This window comes from Zeugodacus cucurbitae, chromosome 4 (assembly GCF_028554725.1).
Source record: "Zeugodacus cucurbitae isolate PBARC_wt_2022May chromosome 4, idZeuCucr1.2, whole genome shotgun sequence".
Lineage (NCBI taxonomy): Eukaryota > Metazoa > Arthropoda > Insecta > Diptera > Tephritidae > Zeugodacus > Zeugodacus cucurbitae.
The window spans coordinates 70,447,514-70,465,524 of NC_071669.1; the positions used below are offsets into that span (position 1 = coordinate 70,447,514).

At 36.1% G+C, this 18,011-nt stretch overlaps 1 protein-coding gene across 2 annotated transcripts in view; it reads left to right on the plus strand.

The window, feature by feature from the left end:
• Positions 1–6,080: 6,080 nt before the first annotated feature.
• LOC105213069 (transcription factor mef2A) overlaps positions 6,081–18,011 on the plus strand; it is a 109,226-nt gene continuing 97,295 nt past the window's right edge. Inside the window, exons 1-2 of one of the 2 annotated variants that reach the window (XM_011185616.3) lie at positions 6,081–6,421; positions 8,639–9,905. The gene's annotated coding sequence lies outside the window, so the exon portion shown is untranslated. The remainder of the gene's footprint in view (positions 6,422–8,638; positions 9,906–18,011) is intronic. The other variant, XM_029040323.2, reaches the window with a different exon arrangement.

Consider the following 18,011-nt stretch of genomic DNA (forward strand, 5'->3'; position numbering starts at 1 on the left):
AGCGTTCGTTGAGTGTGATACGAAGACATAGACTGCTGTCTAAACGCATACACACTCATATATATATGCATGTCTTTGGGTGCGTGAGACTTTCTTTCCTTCATATGTTGGCACTTTCACGAGTGTGAATATGTGTCTGTGTTTGGCTTGTGTCTGTCTGAAATTAAATCACGTATGTTTGTGGCTTACTTGCCATTCCCTTCGCCTGCAAACCAAACTCGTGTGTGGTCATGTGATACCCGTTAACATATGAGTACACACTCTAACGGAAATAATAAACTCGAATTTATGCTAAAAAGTTAATAGCAATTTATAAGCGTTGACGCAGGCTAAAATTTATTTGTGCCACTAACTTCTACGGCGCGATTCTTAGTTATGTAGTTTTTATAGAACTTTATTACAATAGTCGAAAATTTACTTTATGTTGCGTCTTAATGCGAGATTATATGGGTAAACACGCGTTTTAAGCGAAAGATTTACACCTTAACTCTAAAAAGAAGATAATATGTAAGCTTCTATTAATTCCCACACCACTCAGTGAAATTACTTCGTATTGAAGGGGACATAAAATTGTCACTTAAGTCATGGGCTGACAGAAAATACTGTTAAACGCACTTAACGGTTTAGAGAAATCAGTTTTCGAAGGTTTTTATGGTCTGCAGGCACATACGCACTCACCGAAAGCTCAACTTATCTGCAGAAGTGTGAGTGTTTGTGTGCCTGTAACTATAACGGTACAGCTGAGTCACTTGCCTACAGAGTTTGCATAAATTTATTGCACACCTGGGATGCGACCAAAGCGCTCTTTCAACACAAAATGTGTGAGGCAGAAAAAAGAGTAATGCAAACAGAACGAAGGTGCTTCCAATACTCTTGTTTATTTGTATTTCAAAACATGAGTGTAAGAAGTATATATGTTAATACCTGTAGAATTCTTTAAGCTTATCTTGTAGTGAAATCACTGATATGGGTATATACGTATGTACTTATGTGTATAACACTTGAGGTTCGAAAATCGTTGATCTCATCCAAGTCTTGGATAGGCTTGATTTACGAAATTTATCCCGAAGTAGATCCCGCGTTTTGTTAAGTTTTCTGTCAGTCTTGGTATTGGTATTGGGATTGGTAATGGTATTGGGATTGGTAATGGTATTTTTATTGGTATTGTTGCTAGTATTTTTGAATCGGTAATGGTATTGACTTTTGTATTGGTTTTGGTATCGGTATAGCTATTGCTACAGGATTAGTATTGGTTTTAATTTGTATTGGTACTGGAATTGGTATTTGCATTGGTCCTGGGCTAGGGCTTGCTTATGTATTAAATATCCACACATGAAGTTAGCTCAGCTTTTGAATTTTGTAAATATTTGAGGTTCATTAAGCGTGCTTTATGCCGCGGAAGAATAATTTGCACACCCGACTGCTTCTTTTTTTATAATCCTTAGCTTGTCATCTACACATATGTGAGCTCATAGGCATATTTTAAAGGAATGAACTTGCCATATGACGGCAGTTTGGCAATAAGTCAAAAAAGTTCTAGATAAAAGCAAAAGGTGAGCAATACCAGCATGTCTATGGGAGCAATGATGAGGCCGCAAAATTTCGCATCAATAATTTTATACTTCGTAACCAGCATAACTTGACGTAGAAGAGCGAAGAGACATTTACCTGCCGCAATAACAACAATAGGCAACTGTACCCTGCTGAACCGCAAAGGTCCTCAATATGCCGCATACAAACGCACGCGTAGTTGGAAATGTAAGTAACCAGTAAGGTTAGTCAAATGGGAATTGATGTGGGCGGCCAAGATGAGCTGCTGGTCTGTTCGTCCGTTGGCCTCGGCTTATTTACCTGCACACAACTGTTGGCTGCGGCGCACAATTTGTATGCCTAAGTGACTCAGCACATTTTACAGGCTATTTTGCGCAATCAGTAAACGAGCTATCACCATCATCACCATCAGCGGCCAATGGGAAATGCGAAGATCCTACGCACTTACTACAAAGTCCCTAACGAAAGGTGAGCGTGTACACCATAGTACCTTTGGCTTTGTAGTGGCAAATTGTAGTATTGTAATGAAGTTTATGCAACTTGTGCATACATAAGCAACCGAAGTGGTCGAGGCAAACCGACTAGACCTAAAAAGCATATTCCAACGCAGTCACTATGGCCAGCTGGCGAGGGAATTGTGTGAATGAAGATAAAAGACTGAAAGGTAATTCAAACTTACGCAAACACACTGCAATGATTTCATTTATATTTATTATGACACCTTTATGCGGGTGGCGGTGGGGTCAATTGCTGGCCGAAATGTTTGTCAGGACACTAATAAATAAATTGAACACCGGTTTGGGTAAAATAATAAATGCGGCGTAATAAAATGGAATTTAGGCAAAAAAGCGGGCGGGGAGTGAGGTTGTGCGTGCAATTAAAATGTCTTAAGCAGTTAACAGATAGTCGCTCGAGCGTGGCATGAACATTTAATAATCAAAGCTAAATGGGTCCCCAAAGTGATATTTTGATATTGAACAGTTAAGAACATGTTGTTTTTTTGGTGTTGTTGTTTTAATTATATTCTTAAGTTAACACAAGCATTAGCAATTTAAGCATGCAATTAAAATACTTTTAGGCGTTCGACCATAACTGTACGCTTACTCAAATTGAAGCATACTTTTTGGAGCAGAACTTATTTTTAGGCGTCTTTTAACTATGGTAAATATCGTACAATAATACGATTTGTTATATATTAATTATTTTTATTACTTTAATAAAAAATGCATAATTGCATAATTAATCGACAAACAAATAACTAGAAAGATTCGCTTAAATATTTGGCGCGTAAAAAGGCCTTCTAATTGAATTGTAAAATTAAAGGGTCCTCAATGTGAGTGCCAGTTTTGTAAATATCTATTCATATATACATATATGTATATAATGGCTGCCGCTGTTCGTCGCAGTTGAAATATTTAAAATATTCAAGCCGGAAAACCCAATTAAAATATCAATTTTGTTGAGATTAAAAGCAACTAAGTTGCACGTCGATCACCCGGCATACAAACGGTCGGCAACTCATGCCAATTAGGCGGCTAACGGTCGGGCTGTCCTTTGCTTTGTGTGGATACCAAATGGAATGCGCTTGTTTGAACATTATATTCAATACTTTTTGCAATTCTCCAAAAAGCTCGGAAGTTGGCCTTTCCGGCATTTGCGCAATTTTCTGGACTACATACATATATACAGTTATATATATACATATTTCGATTCCAATTTATTGTGATACCAAAGGAAAGTTGTTGCCAAGTTGAGCGGAATATTTCTCTGGAATATTTCGAATTGGCTATCGAAATGAGACTTTTGTTCAGAAAATAAATAGAAGCAAATGATTTAAAGAATCTATAACGTTGGCTTGACCAACTAGTTTTATCAATTACAATAACGTTATGTGATGTTATTTTATTGTGCAATATTTAAAAAAAATTGTCTTTGAATATACCATTGTTTCTGCGCAGTAGTTGATTGTTCCGCTCCAGTTATACTTTATTTTTATGGCTTATTATTAATTAATTATTTTATATATTTCTTCTATTTTTATTTTTTTCCATAAAATATTAAATTTCAACAAAAATCATATAATTTTAAGGTTACGGCTCGCCCCTATAGATTAATTTGCTATTTTCTTCACAGTTCAAAGGTAAATTAAAACTTTCTGCATTTCGTCCTTTTTTCTTTGCTTTACTTTTGCTTTAATGTGTGTGGGCAACATTTCTAACCAATGCATTGATGGATTCGTTAATTAATGCACCGTTAATAACCGTACACCGCAATGGTAGCAAACCCTTTGAGCTCAAAGCAAATACCTTGTGCGTTTTCTTAATGCAGCGGCCACTTCAGAAAATATCAAATGCAACTCTAATTAAGCATGGGTTATCCATACTTAGATTCTGCAATAGTAGACGCATTCAACAATTTTTTTGAATGTGAAGGATGATTGAGTTGCGCTTTGCCGGTTTGTTTGTGCGAGAGTAGAAATCACTCATTAGTAGAATTTCTTTGAGGGTAAGTGGAAGTGTGCTAATGTGATTTAGCCTCAAAGAGCATATTTGGTTGTCCACATTACTGCGTGGGGATTGTTAAAATGTTTAAAATGGAATTTGTAGAGTTATATTTCAGGTACCAGATCAGTCGGAAGAGCTTTCTCAAGAAGTAGTTGACTATCGACGGTAAAATCAATTCTCCGTCGCACAACGTCAATATCCACAACACAAATGTGAGTTGCAGATCGAACAAGCATCGCTAAGTATTATAATACATATATAATACATTTCTAAACATAGAAAAAAAATGGGGAGATGTTGTTTAAGAGTTTTTTTTTATTTTTATGTTTTAACCTTATCTCAAAAATACATTTTCCATATCTTTATCAATCAACTGTCATGCATCGCTAAGTATTATAATACATATATAATACATTTCTAAACATAGAAAAAAAATGGGGAGATGTTGTTTAAGAGTTTTTTTTTATTTTTATGTTTTAACCTTATCTCAAAAATACATTTTCCATATCTTTATCAATCAACTGTCATGGCGCTAACTTGCCTTTTAATAATATTATGCTTATGTACATATTAATCGAAATGTACACATACATGCATATGCTAGAATTCTTCGAAGCAACAAATCTATTTTTACGATTCCAAAATAAAATACTTAACCCCATATATTGTCTACTCCTGTGGCACTTATTTGGTAAATGGATGACCAACTCAATTTGATTTTATTGCCAACATTAGCTCACTTCAATCTCTTTTTATCAGATTTCACATGAGAATTGTAGAAGGGCACAACAAAAATAAATATAACAAATGAAATGAGCAACACATTGTCAGTTTATTAAAAGGATTACCTGATGGAGTGCACAACTGGGAGCCTACCTTTGTATTCATGCACTTATATGAGAGTGTGTTATGTGTGTGTTAATGTGTGTCAAGAGCCCGGGCAACCGAAGAGGTAAAAATCAACAACACCGAGAAGTCACTAAAACGATCGAATATCTAAGGAAAAAAGTGGCTCAAAGCAGACGGCAAAGTGACGAATGTCGCGCGTAAACAACGTCAACCGCAGCAATGACAGCTTGGACGACAGTGGAGTATGGCATTGCGTCTCTGTTGTTGTTGTTTTGACTATTGTGGCTGTTGATTTGGTAAAACGGAAATGACAAAGAAAGTGCTATAATGAGCTTAATGGATTATTGAAGGGATCAAATGGTCGAACTGTAAGGGCAGAAACAAAAAAATTGTACTTATGTGTTGGTGAGAACGGAAAAACTTATAAAGTGAATTTAAGTAAGGTTAGGGCAGAAAATCATAACAAAAACGTTAAAGAATTAAAATAAACCTAACTCAAATTCAGTGACCTTTCATTTAATGTCAATATTAATTTTATTTCATTAAATTATTTTTAGACTTTTTTCATAGTTGGCAACACTCCTAAAAACGATTTAATATATGCGTATGAAATTATTTTATTATTAAATTAATTTGAAAAAAATATAAACAGCTGGAGCATATTGTATAATAATTCATAAATGAGCTGAATTAAATTTTTTAAATAGGTGGCAACCCTTTTTAGTAATTTCTTCTATTTTAGTGTTTTTAAACTATTTAAAATTTTCTTGCGGATTTTAATCTAATTAATTTTTTGTTTTTAAAATTTTTGCAAGGTGGCAACGCTCTTTTTATTTTGTTTTAAACTATTTTATGTATTATAACATTAAGCAATTCTAAATATATTATGATTGTATGCGAAATACCATAGCAGACAGAAAAAATAACCTTTTTCTTTTCTATTAAATTTTTAGTATAATATAAAATTAGTAAATTAAAAAAGTAAATAATATCGAAAAAATTTTATAAATAAACATATTTTTTAATATGCAAAGATTCCTAAGAGAGTCCTTTACACCAAAAAATTAAGAGCGCCTTCACCCATTAACGCTACAACTCCGAAACAATTTCGGACTACAGTGAAGCACAACGACGAAAGGAAAGCTTTTCATTCAAAAAATCTGTAAGCAACTTGACGCATGCGCAGCATTTGGAAAACACCAACGACTCGGCATGGCACGACTTGCCACAACTTGTAGTGGCGGCAAATGACAACGCTTTCACAACGGCATGTGACAGGTTTGTGGCACGGCAAACAAATGCGAATTCAGTTTTGTTTCGACCGTCGTGCGCTGTAGACGTTGTAACGGGAAATTTGCGAGTAAAACATACAAAGCAAGCAAAGTGTGGTAAACATTTCAAGCTGCTTCAAGCATGTGGCGTGTGTTGAGAAAAAATAAATTAAAAAATCAAAAATTATAATAAAATTAAAAAAATAAATTTAAAAAACTAGAAATCAGAAAATTACGCACTTCACTGTAGGTGAAAAATATATTTAATTATTTTTTACAAAAAACTTAAATCGCGATTATTGTATTAAATACTTTTAAATCAGGCAAAAATGTTGCTCATATATTTAGTGATACCATAAAATGCAGTTGGTAATAAAAACGTTTTTGTAAGGAATTAGGTTAATTGGCCTATACAACAGCCAAGCTACTACACTCGCGTATGAAATATTATACACACAAGTGCTGTTACGCGCGTAGGCTTGTGTATGCGAGCGCCAGCCACTTGACAAGCGCACACAGTCAGCACCACATGTGGTCTTACTCCATGCAGTGTTTATGTGTGTGTGTGTGTGTGTAAGGCAAGGTGGGCAACGCAGACTGAGCAGCGCGTGTGCTGCGTAGGACTATTAGCATACGAGGTCCTGCACATTAAATGGACACAAGTGGGCTGCAAATGCAAATTAGAGCAGTAATATGAAATTAAGTATGCTCTTTTTTGTGTTAAAATGTAGGTGGTGCGCTTATTTGCTAGACTGCGTAGGTGAAAGCGCATTTTCTATTGTGTTTGTGTATAATAATTCTTCCATTGTGTTAATTAATTTATGAAATTCCATTTAAGGTGTTGCTAGAGACATTTAAATGCAGAAATGTCAGATGAGTGAAGAACATTATTTTTGTTATTCAAAAACTTACAGTAAATCAGCATTTCTACAGCAGAGTACCACATAGAATGTATTAACTAAAGTACCATTTAAAAATAATTAGGCAAAAAATGTAAAGCCAATTTCTTTTGCACCTTGTATGTGACCACGAATTCTTCATTCTTAAATGGTTAAGTTATAATGTCACTTTTATACAGTCTTTTGCCAGAATTATGAATTAATTAGACTTTTTTTATAAAGCAGAAAAGGTTACAAGAATAAAATTTATATATATTTTTTAACTTTGGAACAGAATTGATTTCAAAATAATATTTATTGCAAAATGAACTGCTTAAACCCCATGATGATTTGAGCTTATTTTGTACATCGATCTTGCGCATGATTCCTACTATGTTCTGGGCAATTAATTTAACATTAGCATATTGCCACTTATTCCACGAAAAACTATGTTCTAAAATATCTCCCAAAGTGCAAAGTCAAAAAATTTTCTGATCTTGTTTGCACTTATGTTACTCATTCACTGTGCAGCTCCTTATTCAATTAATTCTGGCTGGGATCTAAATCAAAATAACAAAATGTTCTCAATAATAAAATAATTATTTTCTTTAATGTGTGCTGGTCTTGAGGTCTACCCTTCTATAATGATCGAACTCATACCGCTGTAGAAACTATTTTTTTCTGTTTATACCTGACATTCTTGAATTGGATTTGACAATTGAGTAAGAGTAAATATAATAAATTCCCTGTGAATCAACAAATAAGTAATTCAGCAAAAGTAAAATGACTCCCTGCAAGATGATATATATGTATTCTAATTTAATTTTTTGTGTAATTCAAAATTTTATGCTTACTTTAATTTTATTTGGTAGACTCTTATTTTTTTTCTTTTTAGGAATTACAGCTAAACATCTTTAAATATCTAAAAGATTAAATTTTGACCCACAAGGCTAAATTCTAGCTACTTTGGCAGGTCATAGCAGAAATGATTAAGGTGCGCTAATGTGTGTAGGATAAACTGTTTGTACTGAAATAATAAATTATAAATTAATTTATGTTTTTTATCTCTTTCATATTCCGCAATGAACCGTTTAAGAATTTCAGAAAAATGTCTACTATGAATGAAATGGAAGTAATAATATAATTAGCCTAAAAGTATGCTTAGAATTCGACGCTTTGTAGAGTAAGGACAGTAAATTATAGTAGAGGAAGGCTTTTATTTAAAGCACTGCAATTAAATATGTATTAATATTTAAATAAATATGATTCTCTGTCGTTACTACTAGTACTATGGTAGGTATAACTGCAAGTAACTTAAATTAGATAATCCATTAACTAAAAAATCGGTAATCGAGCTAAGAAGAGAATGATCATCAAATTGACAATTATAAAACTCATCTAAAACTGATTTTTTTCATTTTATTTCAAGAATTCCATTCCATTATTTCTTGATAAATCTTGAGAAAAATTTTACATACATACTTTTGATTTGTTTTTGAGTGCTGGGAATATCTGAGTCTTAAGCGATAATTATAAAGAATCTTAAACATTTAAAAATAAAATAAAATTCTTCATATTTTTCCAGTGCTAAAAACCACTATGGACTATAATAACTTAAAAATTCCAATAAAAATAAAACGCGCTACTTAAGCGTTAAGTTTTTAATGCCCCCGGGAGATGAACACACCTCCCGCATTTAATTCTATTAACGCGCGGCAATTGAATATTTGCATAAAAGCCTTTTTATGAACCCGACGCACCGGAAGCAAAGTGCTGAATAAAAATAAAATAAAAAACAGAAAACAAAGTGCATAAACAAAATAAAACTTTAAAACCGGGCGCAAATAAAGTGTTGCGGGGACACACGCGCTCGTAAAAAAATCAACTACATTAAAAATACAAATAAAAAAGTTTTTAACACAACAAACAAAACAAAAGCAAAGCACTGTTGGAGGTGTATGTGTGTAAATAAGAAAACAAAATAAAGCAAAAAATGCACAGACATAAAACACACACAAACAATAACAACAATAACAAGTCAGCATTGCAGGAGACACGCTTCGACGCCGCGACCGCCTACAAGACGTGTTAATCCTTCGACAGCGAGCAGCACCAGAACAGCTGAGTAAAGTGACAGAGAGCAGCGACATTTTAATGGCACGTAAATAATGAAAAAATACAAAAACAAAAACAAATATATTATATATGCAAAAGTAAGGTAATAAAATAATAAAATCCGAAAAGCTGAAAGAAATATAATAAAAAGTTTTGCTTTCCGCAATAAAAAGTGCGCAAATAAAATCTACAAAAACAAAATCATATTAAAAACAATAAAAAATTTTAATTTTTCGAAAGGGAAAAAATAATAAAAATTGAAAGTCACAACAGCATGCACATAAACCGTTAATAAACGTTCCGGCTGCGGATTTTCATTTTTCGCGCGCTTATTTTGTTTTGTGTTGGACGCTGTGCGCAATTAAAAATGGCTTAACACAGACCAGCCAACAAGCGCATGCACGTGTGTGTGTGTGTGTATTTAACGAATTTTCATGTTCACTGCGCGCGACCCGCTTGCCATTGCTGTTGTTGTTGTAATTATCGAATAGTTTGTGACATTACGGAAAAGTTGTGAATTACAGCAACAAAGTGGTGGGAGAATAACAAAAAAAAAACAGAAACAACAGTTATTGTAAATGAAAATGTGAAATCTGCAGTGGCGAACAAAAGCGCTTAGCAAACAGTGCGAAAGGTGTAAAAACATAAAAACAAAAAACTCCACAATTGTTGCTCAGCTGTAATCAGTGTCAAAGTTTTTTGTTTCACAACAGAGAGACCAGCTGGAAAATACATATGTAAGTAATAAAAGCCATTGTTTAAGTTTTTATTGATTTCGGCTTTAAAAGTTATTGTCTCATTTGATTTGGTTTTCTATTAAGAATAATATTAGTTTTATATCTAAATATTTAATATTTATAATCTTCACTTTGCTTCATTGACGTTCAATAAGTAATAGAAATAGAAATACTCTTTATCAACAGGGAGTAGCCAACCAGTAGTTTTTAATAAGATTACCCTAGATTTTACTAAAGCACTCAGTAATAACAATTCATTAAATGACATCCATTTAAATAATCCAAAAAATTTCAACAGAATTGATTCAAGCAGAAGTATCGCGTATCTTAGTATGTTCGAAAAATAACGGGAATTTTCGTTTTTTTTATACTCTCGCAACAAAGTTGCTATGAGAGTTTTGTTCACATAACGGTTATTTGTAACACCCAAAACTAAACGGGTAGATATAGGGTTATATATATTAAAGTGATCAGAGTTACGTATCAGAGACCGTCCGACCGTCTATGCAAGCTGTAACTTAAGTAAAAATTAAGATATCTTGATGAAATTGACACACTTATTTCTTGGCACCATTGGAAGGTTGCTTTCGAAGATGGGCAAAATCGGACCCTTGCCACGCCCACCAAATGGCGAAAACCGAAAACACATAAAGCGCCATAACTAAGCCAAAAATAAAGCTATGGAAATAAAATTTCTATTGGTAGAAAGCGTCGCACTATGAAGGGGCATATTTGGATGTAGTTTTTTTGGAGAAGTGGACGTTGCCCCGTACACTTATGGGTCAATAGCCATATCTCAAGAACTACTCGACCGATTTCAATGAAACTTGGTATGTAATAGCTTCCTTACATCCCAATGATATGTTGTGAAAATAGGCCAAATCGCTTCACAACCACGCCTACTTTCTATATACCAGAACATTGAAGACGATCTGAATCGTTAACTTTATAATATATAAAGTAAGCACTAATGGAGATATCGGTGCAGAACTTTGCACAAATACTACGTTTACAGTGTGGCAGCCCCATTCTAAAAATCGCCAAAATCGGACCATTGGTTTTCAAGGCCCCATATATCGAACATGAGGACCTCGGTGCTTCTAACCTAATATTAGGGTTTCCAACTTTCAATGGACTTTATACAATATATATGACGAATATGTGGGTCAAATTGTGTATTATATAATATAAATAAAGTTAAATAAATTGCGAGAGTATAAAATGTTCGGTTACACCCGAGCTTAGCCCTTCCTTACTTGTCTTTTTCTATCTTCAAATATTCATTATTTATTCACTCCTAAATGTAGACCAACTATTATTGGTAAATTGAGTCAAGCGCCTAAAAGCATACTACATGTGTTGAAGTACCAACATCTGTATGTGATTGGCGTTGCAACCGTTTAGCCGGTTATAGCCGAATCGACGATAGTGCGCCACCTGTCTCTCTCCTTCGCAGTTCGGCGCCAGTTGGAGATCCCAAGTGTAACCAGGTCGCTCTCCACCTGGTCCCTCCAACGGAGTGGAGGCATTCCCCTTCCTCGGCTTCCTCCGGCGGGTACTGCATCGAACACTTTCAGGGCTGGAGTGTTTTCGTCCATTCGGACAACATGACCTAGCCAGCGTAGCCGCTGTCTTTTTATTCGCTGAACTATGTCAATGTCGTCGTATAACTCGTACAGCTCATCGTTCCATCGTCTGCGGTATTCGCCGTTGCCAATGTTCTGAGGACCATAAATCTTGCGCAAAATTTTCCTCTCGAAAACTCCTAGTGTCGTCTCATCTGATGTTGACATCGTCCAAGCTTCTGCACCGTAAAGCAGGACGGGAATGATAAGCGACTTGTAGAGCTTGATTTTGGTTCGTCGAGAGAGGACTTTACTGTTCAATTGCCTACTCAGTCCAAAGTAGCACCTGTTGGCAAGAGTTATTCTGCGCTGGATTTCGAGGCTGACATTGTTCGTGTTGTTGATGCTGGTTCCCAGGTATACGAAATTATCTACGACCTCGAAGTTATGACTGTCAACAGCGACGTGGGAGCCGAGACGCGAATGCGCCGACTGTTTGTTTGATGACAGGAGATATTTCGTCTTGTCCTCATTCACCTCCAGACCCATTCGCTTCGCCTCCTTATCCATGCGGGAAAAAGCAGAACAAACGGCGCGGTTGTTGCTTCCGATGATATCAATATCATCGGCGTACGCCAGGAGCTGTACACTCTTGTAGAAGATTGTACCTTCTCGGTTTAGCTCTGCAGCTCTTATAATTTTTTCCAGCATCAGGTTAAAGAAGTCGCACGATAGTGAGTCACCTTGTCTGAAACCTCGTTTGGTATCGAACGGCTCGGAGAGGTCCTTCCCAATCATGACGGAGCTTTTGGTGTTGCTCAACGTCAATTTACACAGCCGTATTAGTTTTGCGGGGATACCAAATTCAGACATCGCGGCGTAAAGGCAGCTCCTTTTCGTGCTGTCGAAAGCAGCTTTAAAATCGACAAAAAGGTGGTGTGTGTCGATCCTCTTTTCTCGGGTCTTTTCCAAGATTTGGCGCATGGTGAATATCTGGTCAGTTGTCGATTTTCCAGGTCTAAAGCCACACTGATAAGGTCCAATCAGTTTGTTGACGGTGGGCTTTAGTCTTTCACACAATACGCTCGATAGAACCTTGTATGCGATATTTAGGAGGCTGATCCCACGGTAATTGGCGCAGATTGTGGGATCTCCCTTTTTATGGATTGGGCAGAGCACACTGAGATTCCAATCGTCAGGCATGCTTTCTTCCGACCATATTCTGCAAAGAAGCTGATGCATGCACCTTATCAGTTCTTCGCCGCCGTATTTGAATAGTTCTGCCGGTAATCTATCGGCCCCCGCTGCTTTGTTGTTCTTCAAGCGGGTAATTGCTATTCGAATTTCTTCATGGTCGGGTAATGGAACATCTGTTCCATCGTCATCGATTGGGGGATCGGGTTCGCCATCTCCTGGTGTTGTACTCTCACTGCCATTCAGCAGGTCGGAGAAGTGTTCCCTCCATAATCCCAGTATGCCCTGGACATCGGTTACCAGATTACCACCTTGGTCTCTACATGAGGATGCTCCGGTCTTGAAACCTTCGTTAAGTCGCTTCATTTTTTCATAAAATTTTCGAGCATTCCCTCTGTCTGCCAGCTTCTCAAGCTCTTCGTACTCACGCATTTCGGCCTCTTTCTTTTTTTGTCTGCAAATGCGTCTCGCTTCCCTCTTCAGCTCTCGGTATCTATCCCATCCCGCACGTGTTGTGGTCGTTTGCAATGTTGCGAGGTAGGCAGTCTGTTTTCTCTCCGCTGCGAGACGGCACTCCTCATCGTACCAGCTTGTTTTTTGTCGTTGCCGAAAACCAATTGTTTCGGCTGCAGCGGTACGCAGTGAGTTTGAGATGCCGTTCCACAGTTCCCTTATACCGAGATGCTGATGAGTGCTCTCAGAGAGCAGGAGTGCAAGTCGAGTAGAGTATTTCGTGGCTGTCTGTTGCGATTGCAGCTTTTCGACGTCGAACCTTCCGTGTGTTTGTTGACGGGCATTCTTTGCTGCACAGAGGCGGGTGCGTATCTTCGCTGCGACCAGATAATGGTCCGAGTCTATATTTGGTCCTCGGAGCGTACGCACGTCTAAAACACAGGAGACATGTCTTCCGTCTATCACAACGTGATCGATTTGGTTCCGCGTGTTTCGATCAGGAGACAGCCAAGTAGCTTGATGTATTTTCTTATGCTGGAATCTGGTACTACAGACGACCATATTTCGGGCCCCAGCGAAGTCGATCAGCCTCAGGCCGTTTGGCGATGTTTCGTCATGGAGGCTGAATTTTCCGACTGTTGTGCCAAAGACATCTAATTCTAGTAAATTAACATTTTTCAACATTAAATGCAAATATTAAATTTCCATTGCAAATTAAAATGAAATTCTTTCACATTTTCAACGCACTCATTAAAAAGAAAATAAGAAAATAATTTCGAAGTACGTAAATTTGATATTTAATCCGCCAAAAGTTAAGCTTTGATAAATTAACCTACAAAATACATAACTTCGCTAAGAGTTCAAGTATTAAATTAATAATGTACAAAAAAAAGGAAAATAAATAAAATGAGTATGACCCCATTTGCGGTACTTCATATAACCAAAAAGTTGCGGAGCAGTATGAAACGAACTGCGGTACACCACTGCGTATGCGGCAGCAAAAGCACAGTTTTCGTAAATGCAGGAGAATTGGGTGCCATGGTATAAACATATGAATTACATTTTAATTGAGGTAAAGGCACGATTTTGTGGGAATGAAATGAATGTGGTGGATGTGTGTGAGAGCATATATATAAGTATATATGTATATGGAGACAGATATTGAAGAAATATGTTTGATATATACATATATACTTCTTGGAAATACAAATTTATGTATATCCACATGTACATATATATGTATATGCACAAATTTGTGTGCAATAATTGCCGGATTCTCTTGTTTGACTTTTTTTCCATAAAGTTAATGTGTCTAAATGTGCATAGTGGCAACAAATTGCGTAATATGTGAGACGAAGCTATCCCGGTGTGTATGTAGCGTTGTCGAAATACTTATAAACATACGAAAATGTATAAAATTGCGTCAGCTTCTCCAATGCCCCAAAGCAAACGCTTTCTTGCCGCATACATCCGGTTTACACACAGGCACACACATAAATACTTGTACATATATATGTATATACTGTTTGTACTTTCATTTTTTTTTTTTGTCGCTCCTAACCTAATGTGTTCTTTGGTGTGTTGACAAAATGTTAAACCATCGCTCCCACACTTGTTTGCCTGCGGTTTGACGAAAATTTCTCGCTCAAGGGCGCACTTTATTTTACTAGAAATTTTACGCTTTGTGCGCTTTGGAGTGGTGCACGGGAGTGCCAGCTTTACTTTTCATTGCATTGTTTCACATTTTTTTGTGCACATTTAAATGCTTTGTGTTGTTTTTTTTCTGCTTTCAAACTGCTCACACGAGCACATGTACCAACACCACTGTGCAAATGTATGTGTGTGTGTGTTTGCTCATATGTGTTAAAGTTTTGTTGGCCGCCGGCGTGTTTTTCTTCCACTGCTGCTCTGCACTGCGAACGAATTTCGTGCTATAATTGCGCTTAGATTACACCTACATAGATTTGTGAGTTTAATGTGGATTTCATTGGAAATTCAAATGTGCGCTTGAGGCAGGGAATTTTATTTAACGCGTGCCTCAGCGAATGAAAAGAAGGTCTAACATGGATATTTTGTATTACAAAATAGATAAATTTAAAGGAAATCTAATGATTTAATGAGAGAATATTGCAAATTTATTTATAAGATAAATGCCTAAGCTGCAAACAGTGTATCTATTGAGAATACATTTTGAATAAAATCACATTGAAGTCTATTCTCAGTCCTCAGACAGTTTACAAAATGACTACCTGCTTAGTTATCGCTTTGGTCTTGAGTACCCCGAACAGATTGATGATATTGTGTTTGTTTGCCTTCTTTTATATCAGCCGTGAGATTGACAGGCAAATCTGTCATATATGGGTGTAAAAAATCACTGAGTGTTTGATGAAACGTAGACGTCAATTAAGCGATGGAAGCAATGTCTGTTGAAACTTCCGTTTGTGTTATATATCCATATATGTATATACGTGACTTTGAAGAGTCCAATTGTTAAAAATGTCTTTATTTATTTTCTGATATGTTGATAAACGAGTACATGCTCCTGAAGTATGGTGAAATTTTTTTGTATTGCTTATTTTGGCCATAGCTATGGTTAGACCGTAGCTTATGGTTAGTTATAAGCTCACACTTCGTTGCTTGTTCGCTAATTATTGTCCAAACTGTAACGATGCTTCAGCTTCAATAATCGCCAGACATGACTCCGTGTGGCTTTTTCCTATTTCCAAAAATAAAGAGAACCTTAAAGGGCCTTTATCGTTTTACAGACATAGAAGAAATCGCTGAAATAGCCAAAAGGCTATCCCAGAAATCTATCTGATCTATCTATCTAATCTACTATTGGAAGTAACGCTGGCCAAAATGCATAATATGAACTATTTTGAGGGCATTAATGTAGATGAATAAAAATCAAAAATCGAAAATTTACCGTTATTTTTTGAATACACTTATTTATGAAATTTGGAGGCTGAAAAATGAAGACTTGCAAGTGGATGGTCTTAGGTTTCTTTACAATGAAACGTCTCGCCATAAGAACTATTTCAGTATACAACTTATTCGTAACTAATTTGTCGATCGACCCCGCAGCTACAATCTGATCTTTAACACCCAGTGGGAGTTTAATGCTAAAATCCACTCTCAACCTTATTTAAATTAGGGTGTAATCTTTTAACAAAAGGTGTTCAACTCTGGCGTTAATTTCCGTCACACCAAAGTGTTCAGTTGTAAAATCATAATTTTTCAAAGCAAAGACTTAATTAACTGTGAGCTCTGGGATCAACAACTTAGTGGGAAAATAATCTGAAATAAAACACAAAAACCAAAAAAATAAATTATAAAATAATTATTTACATCAAAGCTTACACTACACTATCCGTTCTCCCCTGTCACTTGGACGCCACTTCAATTCTGTGCACACTATGCTCAAAGCAAAGCAACGAGCGCGCTTTCTCTCTGTGCTTAAGTTCATGACAAATTGTGCTTAGTCGACAGTTGGCTCGCTTTGCTTTTTAATTTGATGTTTGTTGTAAACTTCACTCGTTTTTCTATTTTTTGTGTGTTTAATTCCCTCCCCACTGCCGCTAAACTAATAGCAAATTCCCCGAAAACTATTTTGTTGGCGGAACACCAGAGAGCAGCGCCCCTCCGCGTGTGGCTACGTGCAACACATGTTGAAAGTTGTTTTTTTTTCGCTTTTTTTGTTTGCGTTTGAATTTGTTCTGCTTGGTTTTCGAGAAACTTTATCAGCATACAGCTGTGGTTGCCGCTTTTAATTGGTAGGAAAAAATCAACATTTCGTTTGTTTGTTTGGTGTTTGTGTTGTTAAATAAGCAGCGCATAATGTGAAGGGGTAGAGGGATATGTAAACATGTACGTATGTGTGCGTTGCCAGTAAACTATGTTTAAATGTACTCTTACAGTAATAAAACATATATTTGTGTAATTACTTTTTACACTCAGCGCAATAAAGTTAATGAAAAGGTGTGCTTGTGTGTGTGTGTGCTTCTTGCCTCTTGCAAACGCACATTATTAACACTAACTAGTTTTACATACTTTACGGAGTGAAGCATATATCATATGTATTTCTAATATCCTTTGTTGTTTTTGCAAACTCATATACATTTAATTTTCTTTCTCAAAACACGAGTATCCCTTTCCATGTGTATACTACTATATTTTCTCTTCAGTATTCAAAGCTCGTTGAAATTCCTCTGCATCTGCCCTTACGGTGCATTCATTTCTCGGTTTTCATTTGGTCATCTTTCTTTCGTTTTCTGCTGCCCTTCCGATGTGTTTTCTTTTTTTTTATGGGTTTCACACGCTACTTCATTGCTAAACGAATGCATTAGTATATAATAGTAAAAGAGGAAGGCAAAAATGTTTCATTTAAATTGCACTTATTCTCTCAAATTATCATCTCTGGTATTTCATTAGAAGATCAGTTTCAAAGTTCAAATCAGCAGAATCTATCAAAAATACTTTCAAACTTTGAGAGAGTTAGGGGGCATTGTCATACTCTTTTCGTAATTAAGTGAGAGTTCTTGCGCTCTCACATCTTTGGTAACCGAGCTATGGCAGACTCAAAGCATACAGTAGTCTAATATCGTACTATCTCAAAACAATTGAGGTTTTAAAAATTATTTCTCAGTACACCAGAGCCCAAAACTTATTCGCTGACCGATTCGAGAGGTTTAATACATATAAATTTACTGAAAAATTTTCACTCAAACTCCATATTTCCAAGAACGAACTCTTTGTGGGATTTATTTTGCTCAAATTTTCTCGAACTAAATAGCTGTTAATAAGCTCATAGAAATTTAACGGAATTTCGAAAAGATGGTGAATAAGAATATGACAGGTGCTGCATAAATTTCGCTTGAAGAGCTGCGAAGTAAAA